We start from the raw sequence: 14,572 nt of genomic DNA, 5'->3' as shown, positions 1-14,572 counted from the left end.
CGCTTCAAAAAAGAACCGGGCATAATACAGATCTGTTTTGCCACCATGTTTTTTAAAATACGACATGAGCCCTGCGAGAGAAAGGAAGAGGTTATCGAACTGTCTAAAATGTATATAATTATTATATACTTATTATTACATATAATTCCCCTCCTGCTTAAATTCAATATGTACAAAAGCGTTTCAAGAACCGTCGATCATTTCAAACATATTATTATAATAAAATTTTCAATCGTAATTATAACACGAACTTGAATATCGGTACTTTTCGTTCGGAAACCTGAGCCTCATGTTAGGTGATGGTAAAAACAAAAAAAAAACATTTTTTAATACGATTTAATTCGGGAATATAATTGTAATAACAGTTTTGTAAGCAAAATCCAGAATTTTTAAAGTAGTAAAATCGGGCTTTTTCAAACATTTCGCCATCTTCATTTCAACATTTTTATGAATTTTGTTACGTAATTTTGTTTGCTGAATATGCTGTGAAAGTTTGCCGATCGGTGGGTCAGTGATTTAAGACGCCGTGTTTTAAGTTGTATTAAACAAAATAATCACGAAGATCGTTTACGTATCACTTTACACACAGAACGTGAGTGTCGATACGATAAAAGCTCAAAAAGAGATTTTGTTTTTCGAAGTTAATTAAAAAGCTCGGTTCCGCTTTCATTTGCTCGGATGAGCTTTAATTAAAAGCGCTTGGTAGAGTTTTTATCGCGAATAGATACTTGCGAAAAGTTGTATGGAACGTGTGTAATTTGGCGAAGTTGAAACGCAATTGACAAATTAAATATATTCGAACATCGTGCAATCTTGTTTGTAATTAATTTACAACATTTCATAGTACAATAATAATAATTATAAAGTTTACTTAATTTGCTAGTATCTATTGTTATTTTTCATTTCATTTAAAACCGTAAGTACTTTCAAGATCAAGATCAAGGGTACTTGGTTATTAGTTTCGAACTCAACTACGCTTTTTTGAAATAGCGACGTTGTTAGATTTATTAAACTTTACTTAAATTAATGCCTTGATATGACTTATTCCATATTATTAAGCTTCCATTTCAAATGTTCGCCATGATCTTATCAAAAATCAACAAAATGGCTTGAAATCTAAGCTAACCTAAGCTTTTAAAGCACTTAACATGATTTCGCAGTTTATTTATGTTGTAAATGCTTTTCCGTCGCAAAAGTATCAGGACATTTATATTGGTGGGAAAGCTATTATTTCCGTTTCGGAGATAGTTATGCTTCGAGATAGTTCCCATTTATGCGAGCGACACACCAGCAATTTCGAACTTTTAGTTACTTACACACAAACTACTCGAGATTTATTTATTCTTCTGGCATTCCGTCTCTGAAAATAATTCAATTCTCCGTGACCGCGAAAAGTTATGTGGTAGTCTGTGCCCCAACAAGGTCTTGAAGGCGTAGGCCAATCAATTACTCATTTTTTATCTAAACCACACAATTTATTTAAGTTTATCTCAAAACCCAAATTAAAACGGTTAGCTACAGACACAAAACACAAAAATTTCAAAGAAATACTGTAATACTGCTAGATCATTCCAATCTGGTTGGGAATTGTTTTTACTTGAGTTTTATTGCTTTAACCACGACGTTTTTAACTGATACACGGAAATCCCATTTTGTTGTTAACCTGTCAATTCTAATGCAGCTCTTTAGAAAGATATAACATTTTAACACACGCCTAGGCACCATGCATTCTAATTTTTTCTATCGATGTTATCAAAACAGATCGCATTTTAGTCTAGGTTAAATTTCCGCAAGTTGTTTTACACGATAACACAACTTTTGTCCCAAATGTTATCGCCGCTCCAGCGACTACTTGATCCTCCGTAAATTTTAGCAAATCTGTATACAAAATATTTAGTTTACCTTCGTCGCACAAATAGAATGTTATTGAGATTGGCCCGCGGAAAAGCGGATTGGTAAACAAAAGTATTACCGCTGTTTATGCCGTGGGGTTTTAAGGCGATATTTTCATTGTTGGGTCGAAACTTATCCCTCATCGAACAGCTTAGACACGCTCTGGTTTCGTTCTCCCTTGGAGCGCTTTTATAATACCTTGCCACCTTCGATTTATTTGAGAAACTATAAACAAAAAGGCTTGGCGGTACATACGCCGTCGTTTACGAGCAACTTAGAGATTAACATACTTTGTGTTAGTAGCGTGGTAGATATTCATTCAAAAACAGTAAACCATAAGGGTAGAGAAGGGCGTAAAATTGCATCACTCCTTCATCTTTATTTACGTAAAAATAAATATTTCGATTTTGTCAAAACGAACTGAAACGGAGAAAAGAACTAGAAAAAATTAATTAAATTAAATTGAAAAAAAAAAAATTAAGTGCCTGACTAATTCTGCAGCCGTATATGTTTGATAATTTTTAATTTTTAGTGTTTGGTTAACCTAACTAAGGTTATCTAGGTTGGTAGCACCGCACTCTGGTTCAAATGAGCCAAAAATGTGTAAAATATTTGGCCCTTGCATATTAACATCGCACAACATAAAGAACCCAACCTACTCCGTACAACTAGAATGTTTAAAAGTTCATTGCTTCATGTTTAAATAATTTGCCAAAATGATTTACAATTAAACTTTTCTTTAAAATTTTTGGATTAACACATTAGAGAAATATCTAGGTATGTATTGGCTAAATCTTCTTTTATTATTATTGCCCGTGTTTTTCACTTTGATTTTCTGAACAGAGCAGGATTCATATCCTTTTTCCTTTCCATGCTTCGGTATTAGATAGAACAGAACATTAGTATATTTAGTATTACAATTGATTAATTGATGATTGGGTGTAATTCAAATAAACACCTATATTTGAACGCATTTGCCTCAAGAGACGCAAAGATCCAAAGACTTGTGTATCTTCATCACCAGTTGACCATGTGATTTTTTACATGTTGGTGTTATTTTAGCAAACATTTCATCCGTGGTGGTCCACACTTAGGACAATCAATTGCACAAAATATTCTGGATAAAGTCTGCGAAGTTTACAAATTAATTGTAAGTATTCGTTCGCGTCTCCCTTTAAGTTCGATACACTGCGAGGGAGCCTAAAGGTCAACAACATTCAAAGACTTAGTTTCCTTTTCGAGAAGGACGATATCAGGTTTATTAGCTTGAACGCTACATATACTAATGAATACATAATTCCAGTAGATAAGGACTCAAGGTCAACAGACGAGTGCATCTTCATCATTAGTTGGTCAGGTGATTTTTTTTACATGCTGGGGTCTTGCTTCACTTATCCTTGGTGCCCTCTAAGACCCGCACAGTAGGGACAATTAATCGCACAGTATACTCTGGTGAAAGTCTAATTAATTTTTAGTTTTTGGTTAGCTTTCGCTGGAGCCGAAAGCTCAATGACAATTAAAGACTTGGTTCCCTTGTGGAGAAGAGTGATATCAGGTTTATTAGTTTGGACCCTATGTACAGTATGGAATGCATAGTTCCAGTAGATACGGTATTTGTTATTGTCAACATCTCGTGATCTCTTACCAGCTGAAGCAGTGGGTCAGCACAATTAACGACCCTATAAGCTATTTCCAGAACTAAATGATCAGGCAATAAATACAAGATACTGAAATTTTTTCGCGTCCATTTTAGCAATCCAGGGCCACTAGGCAGTGCTACACTAGATGTTTTAGGTCCTCATTGGAACCGTTTAAGTTTCACCTTTTGTCAAACGTCGAAAATTTATCCCATGGACGTCATATTGCATTTGTATTACTTTTTATTATATTATCATTTTAAGAACTGATAGTAAAGTTGGAAAACCATTTGAATTTTTATTAACATACTTTAGAGTGCAACAAGTGGGTGACACATACATATGTTAATCCCACGCACGGCATTTTCTACGGAGAATAAAGATAAATTTTCGGATTATTCGAAAGCTAAATGCATTATTAATTTCCTGTTACTTAATCGTTATTGTCACCTACTATTGTATGGGTTTGTTAAAGCCTTTTTAGGAAATACTTGCTATCAACTCTCTTGTCCAAGACAACGTTCTGTTAAATGTATGGCACGCGGTTGTGGTAACAGTCGTAACTCGTTTTATCGATTAAATATGCAAGCGTTAGTAGCAAATTGCTCAAACTATCCGCGTACAACAATTTTATTCCACGAAATTAGAGCTAGTCGCGTTGACAATCATTTCCTGATTGCAAGCTTGGTTAATCTAATCATAAATAATAAATCGGTCATATTTAGTATACTGTGGTTTGTTTAATGTGTTAAAATCATTTATTTTTGCAAAACTTGTCGTATGTTACAATGTCTCGGACGCATACGTAAACAAAGTCCAGATCGTCTTCTTTTCAGATATTTAGCCAAATATATATTTCATTTTGTCACTATTGGAAAAGGAACTCGCGATTATATTAATAATCTATAAGTTCTTATTTTCTTATAGTTCATATTTAAACATCTCAAATTGGGAAAATTGATGCAACGCGTTTTAGTGCGAAGTTTTAGTTGAGTTCCTTTTCAATATAATCAAACGTTGATTATTTTTATAAATCACCTTCATTTCAAAGCATAATTACATTGAAATAGTGTCATTTACCGTGGTGCTCCTATATGTTTTGAATAAATTTATAGTATTCTATACTATATGGTTCCATTTTTACGAGTAAATTAAAAATTAAAATCTATACTTATAATACGTACTTACCCTTCTCACTCATATCGATTTGTGCCTGGGATATGCGGAATTCATGGTTCTTGTCCCATAAACTTCATGAGACAGACTATTTTCAAAAAAGGTTTCTGTTTTTAAAGACGAACAGTATATACTCTCTTGTATGAAAATTGCAGCTAAAGTTAAAATTTTATTTTCCTTAAACTTTCCCTTACATGACTCTCGAAAGTTTAACTGCAATATAAAATAAAAATTCTTTCTATGTCTCTGCAATTTCCATATCTAACAAGACCGTATCATTGATAAAGCATTTTTTTTTGTTTCCCATGGAATATACTCGTGAATTGAACTGAGGTGGCTTTTACTTGTTGAAAATCCATTTGTCAAAATAAATAAGAACTAAAAGTTCAGATTTTCACGAAATTATATATTTTGACATGACAATTGTTTAGACAACACCGTGTCTTTATCAAATGTGATGTGATAAAGACTCGTATCTACCTAATATTCTAAGACTATATATTACTTTATTTAACTTATCTACTACATTATTTACATGATTTTCCCATGATAAAGTGCTATTCAAAGACATACCCAAAAACATCGCAATCGCAATATCAGTCGTATAAGTTTAACTTCTGTAGTGATTCTATTCTTGATCGATTTGTTCTAAACATTGTCGCAGCAGTCTTAGTATTATTAATAACTAATTTATTTTTAATAAACCAATTATCCGCTCCCATCATAAATCTCTCAGCCTCCTTGTCGCCTTGTACATTATTTTATGCAGAACTTCATTTATGTATTATATTTTGGCTTAACATCCGTCCCCAACTTTATATTATTCTCGGAATAGGCACAGGTACGAGTTGCATTTGGCCGGCATTTTGATTTAAACGAAGAGACGGAATGAAATTTCGGTTTCCGAAGCATCTATAGAAAACATAAGATGCGTATAGGGTGGACCGTTTATCTTGTTACACTACCTTATCTCAAAAATCATAGGAGATGGAGCCAAAAAGTTGCATTACAGACCTTCAATTGATTTTAGTGTTGCATATACAGGGTGTTTAATTTTTCGCATTTTACTTCAATTATGAATTCTATACAAAATTCTTGACATATTTTGTGTATAATGGCCTATACCTAAGTCTAACCGTTTTTGCCATTTAAAATTTTTTATTCGAAAAATGACCTTTGTAAGACGTAAAATATCTGCTAATTTTTTCATTCGAAAGCATTCATTGTTGCAATTGAGTAAGTTTTTTTGTAGAGAAAGGACTTGAATAACCGGTTTCATAAGAAATTTTTATAAAAATTAATACAGGGCATGCGAAAAATTAGATTAAAAATGAAATTAAAGAAACTGCCAAAAAACTTTTTTTTTACATGGAAACTATTTATTTTTATAATCTTGTCATGTTTAGCATTGAAAATTAGGGCACTTTTATATAAGGTTGCATATGCCTAATATTTTTACTTTTTGAAATATTTCCTTTTAATCTTTTATCTATCTATGCTGTTTCCATATAAGTTCAGTTAATGTAAGGTGGCTATGACGGCGTTTGAACAAAACAAGTGCTTCTTGGATGCGTCTTCTGCTGTTGATTACTGTCATAATTCAAATATTTTTTATTTACTTATTTATCGTTTATAAATCTAATTTATTCGCTTGCTTGCGTATCATGTTTACCACAGAGCAAAAAATTCATATATTTGAAAGTTAGATATCCATCCAAAATTTCCATTAAGGAGGCGTCCAGAAAAAAAGATCTTCTACAGGATTTACGAACACTTTAAAATATATGGAACCTTTAAGGAAGAAATAAAATGATGTCATCATATTTTAAATGATGAACAGCAACTTAATATTTTGTTGCATTTTGCAGACACCCCTGAAGATTCAACCTGAAATTCGTCTTTACATCTAGATATTAAAAGAACAACGCTTCGAACGGGTCTTCAAATAAACAACTGGAAGTTTTATAAACTTTGTCCAGTGCAGAAAGTAGAGCAACGGGATTACAACATTTGGTAAGATTTTTGTAACATGTTATGGAGAAACCCCTTTCCGAAAATATATTTGCTATTATGATTTTGCAGATGAGTCCATATTTACAACGTCAACTAAAACTTAATAGAAAAAATACTCGAGCAATTAGAATAATAAAAAACATATGGAAGTCACAAGAAGCTTAGAATAATCAGTAAAGTACCTGAAAGGGAACGACGAAACCTTATTTGGCAGCAGGATGGCGCTTCTTATTACAAAGGTCAAGAAATTAGCACCTATTTAAATGCAGATTATGAAGAATTGATTGAGGAGCTTGGTCTCCAAGGAGCTTCTACTTAACCCCGCTAAATTTTTTTCTATACTTACATAGACTTAAAGATTTAATTTACAAACACAAACCGTCAACTGCCGAGGGACTTAAACGATATATGATATAGTTTATATCATCTGCCGATGATGCCAACTTGGTTGGCGAAACACGTGTCCAGTGTTCTAAATAAATTTGTGGTGCAGTAGTGGTTATAAACGTAAGTTTGTTTAGTATATTACATTTAACATTTTTTTCATTATTTCTTAATGTAGAATATTTTCCCAATAAAACCTGGTACTAGCGGTATAAAACAGAACAATTTTATAAATAACGAAATAAAAAACAAACTCGTACTCGCATAACTTATTCTTTAAAGTGTCAATTATTTACAATTTACGTAGGAAGCATAATTTACAACTGCTTCGAAGTATATAAGTCGATAAAATATGAAAATATCAGTTATTTCCACAGTGCGCGGGAATAAAACGTCAATAACAATAAAAAATGACGTACCTACATATATGTTCATAAATATCATTGAACCGAATATAAAATTCATACAATACGAGATAAATTGCAATCGTGTTGGCACATAACACATGGATTAGTAATAAATAATATCAAAGTTTAATTTTGACATATCCGATAAAACATTAAAGGATCAAGCAGACGTGGAATGAATATTTTTTTATTAGTAACACTACACTACTACTAACACCACACTACTAACACTACTCTACACTATTCTACTATACCAATAGATCATTTATTTTTATTTGAACGATTGACGTGACTTTGTATAAAGTAAAGGGTAGTTTGTTATATGAATGTTTTATTTAAGGACTTTTATCTAATGCGATTTTTATTGTAATATTTACCGTTTCCAAATAAAATAATATAAAACAATGCATAGCGAGGTAAAAAATATATTGGATAAAGAAAATCTGGGGGGTTGCTATGGTGCTGACATTTTTAAGGCGTTTCCTATTATCACTTATTATTTCTTTGACTTAGGTCGCATATAAAATATTACTAATTTAATCAAAAATGTATTATCTAATTACTTAATTGTTCAATAATAAAGGTTTTAATTCAATAATAGTGAATTATGCTAATGCAGAAATGCATTAAATACGCATTTCATGTACGGGCATGCAAACGGAACCACTGGATATTAAGAAGTAGGCTTTATCATTGACCTCCTCGATCGTCAGATTTAAATTTGCGAATTTATCTAGGGATATTTAACAAAAAATTAGCCTTCGATGCCCCCCCCCCGCGACAATATAAGATATCCAAGATCTAAGAAATCGTCTTGTGATGCAATAAGAAGGATGCATAGGGTAAATGCAACTACACTATCAGCATTTTTCTTCTGCTTGTCCAAACAGCCATATGTGGTTCCACGATATCTCAATAATTGTTGGTGTTTGAATCAACGTTTATACAACGAACAACCATTTATTTTAAACAAGAAATAGGCATTACTTGTATATTTATAAATAAAACCCTTTATTTGGCATTGCTATGATCGTGATAAACTTACTTCAAGTGTAGACGAAACAAAGTGAGTATATGAAGATCTTTTTTAGTAGAGTTAGGGGCTCGATATAAAAGATTTTTTATATATGAGGTTAAGTACCACCAGACGTTCAACAGTTGAAAAATCGGGACCAGTGATTTGTAGGGACGTATCTTACGTATGTAGTTATAGTATGGAATATTCGGAAATGCATTAGGAAATAATACATTAGAAAACTGGTAAACCAAAAACATTTTTAAGAAAAATAAACCTTTTAGACAATTTTTTATTGTTAAAATAAAATTATTTCCTTCTTACGGGTATTTTTCCCTGGACGACTTTGGACACCATTTTCGATATTGGTGGTTGGATAGCACCAGGCAAAACCCATAAACTGACCCATAACACAGGTGCTACAAAAATAATGGAATCAAGGCATACCTAAAGAGGTACACAACGCGACATATCCACTTCACAATATAAAAAGCTCATCTGTGAATACTATTCCCCGATCCCATGTTAAAAAAGAATCAAAATTTAAAACCTTTAAAGCTTTTCTCAAAAACTGAATATTTGAGGGCAACAGACTCGTTTTTTTTTTATATAATTTGATAAATCTTAATTCCCAAAAATGGTGATTAAAAGCTTTAAAAAACTGCGATTTTGAATTTTTCAAATTATGTACTTACGCTCTCCGGTGACTTAAAATAATTTAACTGTTATGGTGGATTTATCCTACTTATTAGCATTTTTACCATTTTTTTATTTGGGATTTTTATTTTTTTTTCAGTTTAAATTAATGGAAATTCTTCTAGTTTCGAGCTTATATGTGGTTTTCATATATTTTTTTCGAATAGACGTTATTATCTCTACCCTTCACTAAAATTAAAACTTTTGGAATATACGTTCCAAGACCACTTAAAATAATTTAACTATTACAGTTCATTTATCCAACTCTTTCCTATGTTTACCGACCATCAATTTACTATGTGTCTTCTAATCATAGGTATATGTATATCCGAGAATTTTATAATTTGTGAATTTAAAAACTAAGTCGCTCTAAATTAATATATATTCTTCCAGCTACAGTAAATTGTCACCTACGAGTAGCTTATTGGCAATTTTTAATATATTTTTTTCAAATGGACGGTATTATTATCTCTACCCTTCACTAAAATAAAAACTTGGAATGTACGTTCCAAGAAATTCTTCTTCATAAAATCCACCACAAAAAAAACCTCTTAAACATCGCCATTTGAGAACGCTCTGTATAACACGCATGTAAAATTCAATCATATTCATCGAAAAATTTGACAGAAATGTCGAAAACTACTCACGGCAACCCATGATGGAAAAACAGCGTCGAACGGCGGCACGAGCGTGAAAACGGAATTCAGTCTACAACGTTGCCACCACGAAACCCGGCGATTACGTAACTGCAGCGTGGTCGAGCGGTTCGCGTCGTCGGACCTTCTGTTGCGACGTCCACCTGTTTCGGAGGCGATGCGGTGCGACGGCGACGCCCTGAATGGGGCGTCGCGGCGCCACCGCTCCTACGAGGGTGCCAGTCAATTGCGCTTCCCGCGGTTGCGGATCGTTTTAACGTCCCGGAAGGTCGAACCTCTTTAGTTTTTACGATAATCTGGTGTTAATTTAGAGTATCGGAGGATTTGCCGTTTTTATCGCGGAAGTTATACGCTGCTCCCAACGTCGAAAACATAATTCATTGGGGGGGCCTCTTTTTGATTTTTTTTTGCGAATGGTAGTGTTTTCTGAGGAAAAATTATTTCGGTTGGTCACTAGGGTTTTCAGAATGAAAGAACTAAAAATAGATATGCCGCCTCTAAATTATCAACCAAATATGTCATATTATAACAATGTATTGTAGGTTCGTTGCTCCTTTTAAGAACACCTTAAAACGCGTTCAATTTATCTTAATAATATTTTAATTGGCTGTAACTTTTTTGTTTTTTTAAGATATCAAGGTAATAAAAAAAAAGTAGGATTAGTAGCCAAGTTTTTTCCAATTAGCGTTAAAACAAACATATTAGCATTTTTTTAAATAGAACACCCTGTATATTTTATATATGTTTAACAGAAAATCTTATTCCCGTTACTTTACTTATACTTTAGTCCGGTCGTTTTTGACAAATCGACAAAAATAGGAAATTTTTAAATACTTTCAAAGAGTGCCATGACTGCAACAACAATAGTTATTTACAAATGAAACTAGAACAAAAACACTAAAAATGACAAGACACACTAAAGTAAAAAATTCTTCACCTATTCTAAATACGTATGTCTACCACCATTTTCCTGAACAAATTTCTCATACATTGAACTAGGTGGCTTTTACTTGATAAAAATCCATTTAATAAAATAAATGAAAATTAAAAGTTCAGATTTTCGTCTATTTGTCTAGGACTATTTAAAGACCAATATCGCGTATTTTGTCTATTACACCCACTCCTTCATTACTATTCTCTATTTAAAAAATCCAAACAAAACCGCATGCTCCTTTGAGATTGTTCTGCACTTAGTTTTTGAGTTTTACAAAAAAATGCATTTTATTAATATTTATATTTAACTGACTTGCTTGACCGCAGCTGCCAGGTAATGTGGACCAAAAAAAGGCGAACTACTGTGGTGTGGCATATTGTATATAGTATATACTTTTCACAGGAGTGATTTTTTTTTTAAATTTTAATTAAAAATAATCTTGAACATTTCCGTTGAGGTTGTCATATCAAGTCATGTGCAGAAACTGATTTTATTTGATAAAATGTTACTTTTATCTGGTTGAGACTATGGTGAAAGTCGATCTTAGTTCGGATCCTCTACTATAACATTCAGAACTATATTTGGTGAAGTGAATATTTGATGGTGATTATTTTTGTGAGTAATTTGTAAGGATGTGATCTATAGTTCTCAATATTGAATTTATTGCCCTTTTTAAACAAAAGAACTACCTGGGCGTTGTTCCAGTTGTCGGGGACTGTTCCGCCTAGTAGCATTCCAACTTCGCCAGGGGCTCGGTCGCTCTTCTTTTGTGAGAGGGCAAGATTGATTTCGTCATTGGAAATTTCCGGTATATCTTCTGAGCCGACATTGGTAGCCTTAATGGGATGTAAGTCGATTGGTTTTGGATCTATTGAGAGTATAAGTTCTCGTAAAATGTCTCAACTATTTGGGTGAGTTCGCTGCTTTCTTGTACAATATCTCCATTTTCGTTTGTTCTTAGGCTTTTTAGTATGACATATTAACTTTGTAGTTGTCCGAATATCTGACTGAATTTTGTGGTCTAGCTCGTTAATTCCAAGTGTTGATATTTTGGTTATTGGCTGGAGTTTGTTGTTTAGGGTTTTTTGATGTTTGTCTTCATCTTGTTTTAATTCCGCTAATGTGGATGCAATAATTTATCAGTCTATGGTCGCTTCCTAGATCAAACCTGTTCAAAGTTGTTACATCTGCAATTATGTATTTTTTATTACTGATGATATAGTCCATTTCGTTTTTAGTGTTAGAGTCCGGGTTTCTCCAGCTCCATCTGCGGTTTGCTGGTTTTTTATAAAAGGTGTTCATGCACATCATCAGCAGGACTTTTCCGAATCGCCATCAACAAACTAAAAATAGCTATGCGGATGGACACTGGGAGAAGAAGATCATGCAAAATAAATTTTCCCTTTGAAGATAGTTGATCAGGGTCTCTACTCTTTCGTTTAATACGTCCAGGCCAAAATTTCCCCTGTTTGGAATACCGTCAGTAATAGTAATTCCCGCTTTGGCTTTAAAATCGCCAATGATAATCGAAAAGTGTGTTTTCTCTTTCGTGCTGCCGTTATGTGATCGTACAGCTGTTAGATTTTGTTCTCGTCTGAGGCGCTGGCGAGGGCATATACTTGCATCACTTGGAGGCTAAAACTTCATACTTACAATGTGGTCTTTGGTTCTTTTATTTACTACCTAATACTACCCACCTGGGGTATCATACCTTTTGTTTTGAAATTCGCCTTTTGGGGATTTTTAGCCTTAATCCTCTCCGCTGGCCAGGCAGGTTGAAGGATGGTTTATCTTGAGAGTCACATTTTCTTAACCACTCACTAGCTATCACTAACCAAAACTAACCAAAATTTTCTTCTATAAAATAACAAATAAATAAAATACCATAGAAGAGACCTGAAATACAATAAAACCGATTTAAATTAAAGTTTAAGATTTACTGAAATAAGGTTATTATTTATTATTAGATAATTTGTTAAATATAAGTTTCACTTCTTTTCTCTGCAAAGTTAATAGAATCTGTATATATTTTACCAAAATTAACAAATAAAAAGCGGTCCACGTAAAACATCCATTCATTTGTTCAATCCGATTAAAATAATGTTTATACGTTGTAATGAGTGTCACGAGTTTAATTCTCCATTTGCTTTCACCACAGTTACCCTCTGGCGTAACTTTATATCTGCCGGGTTGAAGGGGGTTTTTCGCGGGGGCGTTAAATAGCGAAAAGCTGCCGATTAGGCCGTAAAAGTACAAATCGCGCCGTCGACAATAAAGGGATCAACGAGGCCTGATTGAAGCTAACTTTATTTGACATTTTCGGGGCGTTTATTAGGATACATTGTTGGCGGTGGTACGGTTTAATCCGGGCATAAAAAATCGTTCTCGCTAGAACGTTTAATCGGAGTGAACGCAATTTTTCGCCCGTTCCTGCCTTTTTTATTCCCTGATCCACTTGGGTTACAATATTAACATCACTTGTGCAAAAAAAAATCCCACTGCCGTTTGCCATTTAAACTAAACCTGCAGGGAAAATCATTAACGATATCCAAAAAATAATTCTTAAAAAATAAAAATAAATATTTTCTGTATGTTTGACCTACGTTTTACAAAATATAAAGCTAGCATATTAAGCATAAAAATAAAATATTGAATCTTTCACTCACTCATTTTTCTTTTATAATATTTTATCTTTTATATTTTTATTAATTTCACTTATTTTATTTTATTAATTTTTGTATCATTTATATTTTTGCCCCTATCATTTTTTGTTTTCTCTTCACCTTCACTGTTTCATCATTTTCAATTCATGTATTATTATTTTTAATAGTAGTAAATTGTAAAGAAATACATCGTTCTTATCTTCCAAAAGGCATAATTTATCCCCTGACATTAAACAAAAAATATATTTTATTTATTTTTATATCGTTTCCCCCATCATTTTCGGTTTCCTCTTTTCCTATATTGTTATAAGTTTCAATTAATTTATCAATATTTTTATTAGTAGTAAATTCTAAAAATAAGTAAGGAATTCTTGTCTATAAAAGGGTATAATTTATGGGGGAAAATATTGTCTCCTGATATTAAAAAAAAACAAACTAAATACTCGAACCAAATTCTTTTAAGGGCACAAAACTGCACTTGGTAATATCTGATTTACGTTTTGTATCACCCTGTAGATTGTTGATACACTTTTTTTAAACCAATTCCTTCGAATTTAGAAAACCCACTTAGGTACGGCCCTGTTCTTTGCAAACGGTTGTATGACTTGCCGCCTTTATTTTGTTATGTAGCTCACTAGATCAAACGGAACTCCAGGGAAATTTAAAACTTCATACATTCTTCAACTTGGAAGTGATAAAATGGTGTCCAACATCGCATAGTCAAAAAACAACTGCAGTTCTATATTAATACTCAAAGGACGCTTCAGGCAATGTAAAATTGGAGGCTTCTGCTTTCGCGTTTTCAGATTTGACTAGTAGAACACAATCATAAAGTCAATACCTTGTCCATCGATGAAAACTTGAAATAAAGTTTATAGTTTTTTTTTTGTTAATTGCGCACGTCTTGTATAGGCGTACTAGAAATAAGAGAAAATAACTACAGAGTATGTTAAACGTTTAGAAAGTCGTTTTTAGATTTGATGGAAAGAGCAAAATATGTCAAAAAGTAAGTTGTTCAATTGCGTGTAAATATTATTTTACTACAAATTATTTAATGACAATGAAATTTTTATTTTTTACAAGCAATAAATTCAGCCT

General features: G+C 32.8%; 1 protein-coding gene across 7 annotated transcripts in view; it reads right to left on the bottom strand.

The window, feature by feature from the left end:
* Nucleotides 1-14,572, bottom strand: part of LOC132696193 (schwannomin-interacting protein 1 homolog) — a 195,409-nt gene that overhangs the window by 80,977 nt on the left and 99,860 nt on the right. For 3 of the 7 annotated variants that reach the window (XR_009618004.1, XR_009618005.1, XM_060660890.1), the window contains exon 1: nt 9,869-10,026. The exons of the other annotated variants lie outside the window; for them this stretch is intronic. The gene's annotated coding sequence lies outside the window, so the exon portion shown is untranslated. Of the gene's footprint in view, nt 1-9,868; nt 10,027-14,572 lie in introns of those variants that run through there. 7 annotated transcript variants of the gene reach the window in all.

Source organism: Cylas formicarius, unplaced genomic scaffold, assembly GCF_029955315.1.
Source record: "Cylas formicarius isolate icCylForm1 unplaced genomic scaffold, icCylForm1.1 PGA_scaffold_1__22_contigs__length_36826433, whole genome shotgun sequence".
Classification (NCBI taxonomy): Eukaryota; Metazoa; Arthropoda; class Insecta; order Coleoptera; family Brentidae; genus Cylas; species Cylas formicarius.
The sequence above is the reverse complement of the archived record's forward strand: the minus strand, read 5'-3'. Positions and strand labels throughout refer to the sequence as shown.